Raw genomic sequence first — 9,311 nt, 5'->3', positions numbered from 1 at the left:
CAAAGGTAGTGGATAAAGCTGCAGTGATCGAGAGTGGCCTGCAAAGAGGCACTACAATGCAAAGTCAGGGAAAGACGCCCATGCCTCCAGATTTTCAAGTAGGGTCTAGCCAAGGGCCTTGGAGGAGGTAAGATAACAGAGGAGGGCGGATACAGGGAGTGGGAGATCGGGCAGTACAAGGTAGACAAATGCCCCCTCTTTGTCTTATATGCTACAGGAGATACCTGGGGGAGTGTCAGGTTAGGGAGATTGTTTGTTACCGATGCCATCAACCTGGGCATATGGTAAGAGATTTTCAAGCACCGCCAGCTGTTGCACCTGTTCCTAGACCATATAGAGGAGGTCACCAGGCACCACAAGGTGGATAGCAGAGGAATACTACCCCGGCACAAGTTTATGCACTGACATCGGGGGATGCTAAGGAAGTAGGAGATGTCGTGATAGGTACTGTTTCAATACCGTTATATAAAGCTACTGTTTTGTTTGATTCAAGGGCAACTCATTCTTTTATCTCCTAAGAATTTGTTAAGTTGTATAGGTTAGAAACTCAACAGTTGGGTGTTAGTTTGTCAGTGGCTACGCTGACAGTGGCTGTAGGGACATGTAAGAAGGTACTCAGGAACTGCCTAGTCAGTATTTAGGGGAAATCTTTATCAACTAACTTGGTGGTTTTAGAAATGCATGGGTTCGAGGTAATTCTGGGGATGGACTGGCTGGTTGCCCATTATGCTAGTATTGACTGCAATTAGAAAGAGGTAGTGTTCAGACCTCCAGGAGGACAAAAGTACAGATTTGTAGGATCATGTGTGCACACCCCACCAGAGTTATTATCCATCATCCAGGCAAGGAGATTGTTGTTAGAAAGTTGTTAGGGGTATTAGGATAGTGTGAAAGAGGTGTTGGAAGGGGAGTTGAGGTTAGAGGATATCCCAATAGTGAGGGATTTTCCAGATATTTTTCCTGAGGAGTTCCTAGGACTACCTCCTGATTGAGAGGTAGAGTTTGCTATTGATTTAGTTCCTAGGGCAGTGCTTATTTTGAAAGCACCGTATAGAAGATACCAGTGGAATTGAAAGAATTGAAGGAGCAATTGCAGGAACCATTAGATAAGGGGTTTATTCGGCCCAGGGTGACGCCCTGGGGAGCACCGGTTTTGTTCGTGAGAAAGAAATATGGGTCGATGAGAATGTGCATGGGGCTGACCTCAACCTATGCAACCAATCCTTTCGAGCTGGATTACCGCCCCCTCAGGCCACTCCTGGAATACAATAGTATTTCAATACAGGATGCGTACAAATAGTATGCTTCTTAATCAAGCACATTTGCACCACTGATAATATTCAGAACACACCAAATATGTAAGAATAATAAGCTCAATGGTGTATATATGCAAACAACACTCAGTATAGTGATTATTCTCAAGTTAAGCACAAAAGTGTTTTTACAAGCTAATCTTTGAAAACCAAGTATACCAAATCTCAATGACAGATTAGTGTTTCAAAGATGTTAGAAATAATATTCAAACAAACTCAAAATCATTTTCTCAAATGTAGCAAGCACAAGAGTAGTTTGAAATCAAGCTTGTAAAATATTTTGCACACGAAAATAAAGCTTAAGGAGTCTTGCAATGTCAATGCAAAGACCCTAAAATCAATGAGATTTCCCACACAAGATTTATTTATTAAAATTAGTGGGAAATACTCTAGCCTAACTCTCAAGATAAAAATCAATCAACACAAATTTCAAATAAGAGTTAAGGGTTATTTAAAATGGAGCACAAATAATTTAAACACTCTCTCTAAGCTTGAATAATCAAGGAATATGAAGTAAGAGAGTATTTGGGAGTAGTATGAACAATATAGGCTTTGGAAATTTTTAGAGGATTTCTCACTAATCAATTTGCTAATTATTTCATAATACATGCAAATGAACCCCTATTTATAGAAAAGGTGAAAATTATAACCGTTGGGGACATATAGGGTATTATTAAATTTGTTTTAAAAAGGTTTAGCAAAATTAACCTTGTTTAACCTTCTTAACTGCGATAAAAATATAAAACAACCCAAGAGTTTTGGGTGCTCAATCCATGGTTCGGTCGCCCGAACAGACTTAATGAAAAAAGTTGTTTTTCAAAGTTCGAGTGCCCGAGTCAAGGTTCGGTTGGCTGACCGAAGGTGATTTTCATTTTGTCCACGTTTCAGTCGCCCAGTCCTAAGTTTGATTTGCCGAACTCATATGTTTGATCGCCTGAGACCTTTTTGAACGTATAACTTCGAGCTGCCAAGTTGGTGGGAAAAGTCACAATCAAGGTTCGGTTGATCGAGTACAGTACGTTTATTTTTAGTTCGATCGCCCAAAATCAAGTCAACCTTTTGGCTGGTCAAGGGTTCGGTCGCCTGAGGTGTTTTGAACACCAGGGATTCGGTCGCCTGAAACCACACAAATTTGGCCCTTTATGTCCTATTTCAATTCAATTGTTTCCCCCCAATAATATAAGTGATTATGGGGATTGTATTATGTGTTTGTGCAAGGACCTAAGGTCTTTCTAAGGTCTTTTAAGCTTATTAGAACCTACATACATGATATGCAAATTATTACAGACCTTTTCCTATGTTACTATTACAGACCCAAATAGAGCAATAATATAGATTACAATAAAAAAGAAATCTTCTAGGTCTTTAGACTTGGAGTCTTCATATGCCATCAAGTGATCTGCTCATATGGACCTGCACACAAATTTGATAGATATTAAATACCTGAGTATTTGTCATTATCAAAACCGAGTATGACATATAAGGTCAACAAATCTTCATTCTTTTGCTCCTTAATACTCCATGGAATACACCAAAATTTTTGTTCGATTAGGTACTCCTTGGCTTCCATTTTGCATCCCTCATTTGCACCTTCTGCATCACAAATTTGTTCAAAGACTAAACGTACAAATGAGATGTCATGGTTTTTCATAATCAAAATAGGGATTAGACTCAAAAAATCAACAGGGGCTTCCAATGAGGACGACATTGATTCTACTTGAATGCTACAGGGTTTAGCCCAACAGGTCATGGTGAAGATTATGCGGAACTCCAGAGGATAGAATTGCTCACCCACTGACCAGGGTTGCTCTATTAAGCAATTCACTCGCATGAATCCCCCAACTTTTATAGGAGGAGCTAATCCAATCATTGCGGAGGACTGGATCTAGGAGGTGGAGGAGTTATTGGCAACTCTTCGCTACGCAAATGAGCAGAAGGTTCAGTATGCCATTTTTAAAATGACTGGGAAGGCCAAACATTGGTGGATTTCCATAAAGTTATTGGAAGAACAAAGTATAGAACCAGAAACCCTGACATGGAACCATTTTAAGGAAATCTTCTATGATCGATATTTTCCCTCTTCCATCGAAGATGCCAAGGCGAAGGAGTTTAGCAATTTAACCCAGGGGAACTTGATCGTTCGATAATATGCCGCCAAGTTTATTGAATTGTCTCAATTCGCCCTATATATGGTTTTAAATGAATCCAAGAAGGCTTGGAGATTTGAGAAAGGTTTGAGTCTGAGGATCTACGAGAGGGTGGTGGCATTTCAAGTCTAGAACTTCTCAGAGTTGGTGGATAAAGCAACATTATTGGAGAAAGGCCTACAGAAAAGTACAGAGGTACTGAACCAAAGGAAGAGGCCTATGCTTTCAGGTTTTCAGGCTGGTACAAGTCAGGGGGCATGGAAGAGAAATAGAGGTAATGCGGGCCAGAGGCAAGTAGTGGGGAATCAAGCTTATCAAGATGAGTCATCATGCCCTCCTTGTTCCAGATGCTATAATTATCATGGGGGGAATTTCAGGTAGGGGCGGTTATCTGTTATTGATGCAGAGGACCTGACCATATTGTACAAGACTGTCATGTGTCGCTAAATCATGTACCCACTCCTAGTCAATTCTAGGGAAACAATTAGGCACCCCAAGGCAACCAACAGAGGAACACCGCCCAGGCGCGTGTTTATTCCCTTACCCCGAGAGAGGCAAAAAATGATGGTAACGTGGTGACAGGTAACATTTTTATAATTTCGAAGAAAGCAATAGTCTTATTTAACTCTGGAACAAATTATTTATTTATATCTATGGAGTATATTAAAATGTGTGGGGTAGGAACTCAACCATTATATGTTGTCTTATCTATGGTCACATTGACGGAAACCTTAGTGGTATGTAGAAAAGTACTTAAGGACAACCCAATTTGTATTTAGGGAAGAACGCTACCTACTAGTTTAGTAGTGTTTGACATGCATGGACTTTATGTGATTCTGGGGATGGACTGGCTAGCCTCCATCTATGTTATTATAGACTGTTACAAGAAAGAGGTAGTGTTCAGACCTCCTAGAGAGCAGGAGTACAAATTTGTTGGGTTATGCGTGCGCTTCTCACCATAAATACTGTCAGCTATTCAGGAAAAAAGGCTACTTTTGGATGGATGTCAGGGGTACATAATTCATGTGAAGGAAGCAATTAAATCTTAAGGATATCAAATAGTGAGGGAATTCTCTGATGTATTCCCAGAGGACTTACCTAGGTTGCCTCTCAACCGTGAAGTTGAGTTTGCTATTGACCTACTTCCAAGAACGGCACCAATTTCTAAAACTCCATACAAAATGGCTCCAGTAGAATTGAAAGAATTGAAGGAACAGTTACATGAGTTATTGGATAAAGGATTCATTAGACCCAATGTGTCACCTTAGGGCGCACCAATTTTATTTGTTAAAAAAAAGATAGGTTGATAAGGATGTGTATTGATTACTGGGAAATAAATAAGGTGACAACCAAGAACAAGTACCCACAACCCCAGATAGATGATTTGTTTGACTAACTTCAGGGAACCCAAGTTTTCTCTAAGATTGATTTCCGATCAGGGTACCATCAGGTGAAAATCGAAGGATATTTCAAAGAGTGCATTTCAAACCAGGTATAGTCACCATGAGTTCTTAGTTGTGCCATTTAGCCTAACTAATGCTCCTGCTACATTTATGGACCTTATGAACAAGGTCTTCCATAAATGTCTGGATCAATTTGTGGTGGTATTCATTGATGACATTTTAGTGTATTCAAAGAGTCCTGAGGAGCATGAGAATCATTTGAGGTTGGTACTTTAGGTGCTAAGAGAAAGGAAACTTTATGCAAAATTCAAGAAATGTGAGTTCTGGCTGGAAAAAGTTGCCTTCCTAGGACATGTGATATCCAGGGGTGGTATTTTTGTGGACCCAATAAAGATAGAGGCAGTAGTGGTATGGGCGAGACTGAAGAATGTTTATGAGGTCAAGAGTTTCTTAGGTCTGGTAGGGTATTATCGCCGATTCGTAGAAAGGTTTTCTAAATTATCAGGTCCTTTAACAAGGTTGACAAGAAATAATGTGAGGAATGAGTGAACAGATGAATATAAGCAAAGCTTCAAAAAATTGAAACAACGACTCGTCACTGCTTCGGTCCTGACCATTTCATCAGGAGAAGGCAGTTTTGTGATTTATAGTGATGTGTCTCAAAAAGATTTTGGGTGCATATTAATGCAATGGGAGAAGGTTGTGGCATATGCTACTCATCAACTCAAGGAGTATGAGAAGAATTATCCCACGCGCGATTTGGAATTGGCGGCAGTGGTATTTGCACTGAAAATCTAGAGACACTACCTGCATCATGGAAGGTACAAGATTTTTGTGACCCATAAAATCCTTAAGTACTTCTTCACATAAAAGGAACTGAATATGAGACAAAGGAGATGGTTAGAACTAATAAATAATGACGATTGTACCATCAACTACCACTCGGGGAAAGCTAATGTGGTAGCTGATGCCTTAAGTCAAAAGTCAGGGGATGCATCAGTCTCAACAGTGGTAACTCAACATCAAATTAGGATGGATGTGGAAAGATTTGGTGTGGAAATAGTATAAGGGAACTATTAGGCTTTCATTGTTAACCTTGCAATCCAATCGACCTTACTGAAGAAGATTAAGGTCACACAGATGAAAGATTCGGAGTTGGTAAGGATTATGAGTAAAGTACATAGTAGACTGAGGATGGATTTTAGCATCTCAGATGATGGGGTTTTGAGGTTTCACACCATATTATGTGTACCCAATGATACATAGATTAAAAGAATAATTCTGGAAGAGGCTCATCGCTCTCTTTATATAGTGCATCCAGGAAGCACAAAAATGTATTAGGATTTGCAAGAATCTTTCTGGTGGAACAACATAAAGAGAAAAATTGCCCGATTTGTGGAGCAATGTCTTACATATCAGTAAGTAAAGGCTGAATATCAGAGACCAGCAGGGCCATTGCAGCCACTCCACATTCCTAAGTGGAAGTGGGAGCACATTTCCTTGGATTTTGTAACAAGGTTACCATCAGCACTTCATGGGCAAAACACCATTTGGGTAATTGTCAATCGTCTAACAAAAACTGCCCATTTTGTTCCAATCAAGGTTAGCTACCCGATGAATAGACTAGTAGAGTTGTATGTTCAGGAGATAGTTAGACTACACGTCATACCAGTGTCCATCATATCAGATCGAGACCCACAGTTGACCACCCAGTCATGGAAAAGCTTACAGAAAGCCTTGGGATCACACCTTACCTTTTGCACGGCATTTCATCCCCGAGCTGATGGACAATCCGGGAGGATGATTCAGTTATTGGAGGATATGTTGCAGGCATGCGTGTTGGATTTCAGAGGAAGTTGGATTCAGTATCCTCCATAAGTGAGGGTTATTAATAAACTTTGGACGAGACCGCTATATGGGTGGCTACCAGCTCTTCTGTAGAGTTAGGTTACCATTTCAATGAATTTCAGAGTTTTGGTTGAATGTTGATTAACAAATTTTGAGGATGAAATTTTTATGAGGGGAGGATGTAAGGACCTGAAATATATTATATATATATATATATATATATAATAATTTGGTTTTGTGCAAGACCAAATCATCAACGGTTTCAGAGAGCTCAGGGAAACCGTCGACTGTTTCAGACAACTGAAAGTCTTTATGTAAGAACACGGATAAATTGGTTAGGTATGAGACCAAACCGTCAATGGTTTCAGGTGGACGAGGGTCTTTAAGTAGGGAGGATCTTATGTTTTTTTTAAGAAAAGCCCTCTCTCTCTCTCTCTCTCTCTCTCTCTCTCTCTCTCTCTCTCCACACACACACAAATTAGGGTTTTGGCCTCTCTCTCTCTCTCTCTCTCCACTCTCCCTCTCTCATGTCTTTCTCTCTCTCCTAAGCTCTCCCAGGTCTCCACTCCCACCCTTCAATCCTCTCTCTCTCTCTTCTCCGATTATTTTTCTCTCCTTGATCGGGTTTAAGGAAACTCGGATTCTGTCTCCCTAAAGTTGCAAGCTCAGTTTCGGGATCATAGTAGGCCTATTTTCAGGATCAGGTAAAGGAAATAGATTATGTTAGTATATTCTGGAAATTGAACCAATAAAACTTGAATATGTGGATGATTTTTGCTATTATACAAGTATAAGTGAGTAGGGTGATCATATATTTTTGCTTGTAAAACATATATTTGTATTAAACCATGGAGGTGATCATACCTTTATTTTCAGCAAATTATACCGATTATATTTTGATTTAACACTCAAATAAGTGTGGCATGAGAATGGCTTGTTTTGCTTCATAATTAAACCTATGGGAATTGTTATAGTATTATATGGTAAAAACTGTGGTTTTATACTAAGTTGTGATTTTATACTAAGTTCTGGTTTTATACTGAGTTCTTGAAATGGTGAGAATAATGCAAAGTCTGTGAATTTCACGGTGATATACTGATCACGTGATTGTTGAAAAATTATGTGTTGAGAACGATGGGGAGGGATTATTGCAAATTATGTATTGAGAATTATGATCATGTTATTTTTTTTATTTATGTAAATTACATTTTATGTTCTAAAAACCTTGATGGACCAATGGAAAGCTCGGTACCATAGCTAGTAAGAAAGTCAATGCAGCCACACTGTTATGGATGTGTAGGCCATGGAATAGTTGATTTGGCCGCAAAGAGTTATTGTACCCTCCAGGAGTTCGAATCAAGTTGCGGTAGGCAAATCGGACTTGCAAATGAGATACTTTGACTTAACTTGGTGGTAGGCCAACCAAGGCTAAATCTAGTCTTCAAACCGCACAACCCGATGATGGGGGTTATACATGATGATAGTCCAATGAGGGAGGTTCTTTTAGACATAATTGTAGATTTATATATATATACATATTTGGGCTATTGTTGAGTCGGATGTTATTAATTGAAGGAAAATATGTGTTTTCAACTATACTGGTGTGAGTACAGTTTACAAATGCCTTTTCAGTTAAAGTTAAATTAATGATTATTTCACATTTCTGGGCGAATAGGGAATCAAGCTTAGGAGCTTCAGAGTGGGGTGTAGATAGTATAGTTAGGGTAAGTGTTTGTATGAAACTGAACTAGATATTTTGGTGTACCTTGGGATGTAATATTGTCTTTGGGGAGATACTTATGTAATAATGGTGATGGTTTTAGTACTCTGGTATGATATTTGAGGTTTATTGTGTTTCAACTATTTGTTTAAAATTGTGATATGGAAAGGTGTACCCTGGACCCCATTGGGTTTCGGGTAGTTACAATTCTGGTATCAAAGATACGTTACAGATGTGGCATCATAGGTGTGTATGTTTTAGGGCATTACAATTAAGTCCTGATTCAAAACCAAGTGTCACTCGAGAGAAATTCACTGTCATCCACTACCACATACATAATAGTGTGGTTGCACTCATTATCATTGGTAACTATAAGCTGTGGTACTAAACATTCGTAACATTCGAGCCATCAGGGTTCTTAAAACATACAATTACAATTTATGCAATAAAAATAGTATCATAAAAATTTCATTATTATAAAATAATTATAACATCTTAAAAACTTCATCCTTGCTTATTTATGCAATAAAATAAGCTCATGTCACACGATTTACGTGCTAATAATTATTGTAATGTTATAAATTACCCGAAAAAATTTATAATATTTCTTAACAAAATATACTCATGTATGTTTAAATAAAAACGGGTATGATTAAATCCACGTACTTTAATTTAATTCAAGTATGTTAACTTTGGTGTATTCCCAAGAGGGGGGGTGAATTGGGTATTCAAAAAATTTGTCCCTAGGTTAACCAATCTAGCAGCAGCATTACACAAACCTAGGGTCTTTCTATTTAATTATAAACCCAATCAACACATGTACAACATATAATGAATTAAGTATACAATATACATGTGCAGAAAATAAAAGTGCAAAAAA

The sequence above is a fragment of the Malania oleifera genome, chromosome 8 (assembly GCF_029873635.1).
Source record: "Malania oleifera isolate guangnan ecotype guangnan chromosome 8, ASM2987363v1, whole genome shotgun sequence".
Lineage (NCBI taxonomy): Eukaryota > Viridiplantae > Streptophyta > Magnoliopsida > Santalales > Ximeniaceae > Malania > Malania oleifera.
Note: the sequence above shows the minus strand (reverse complement) of the source record.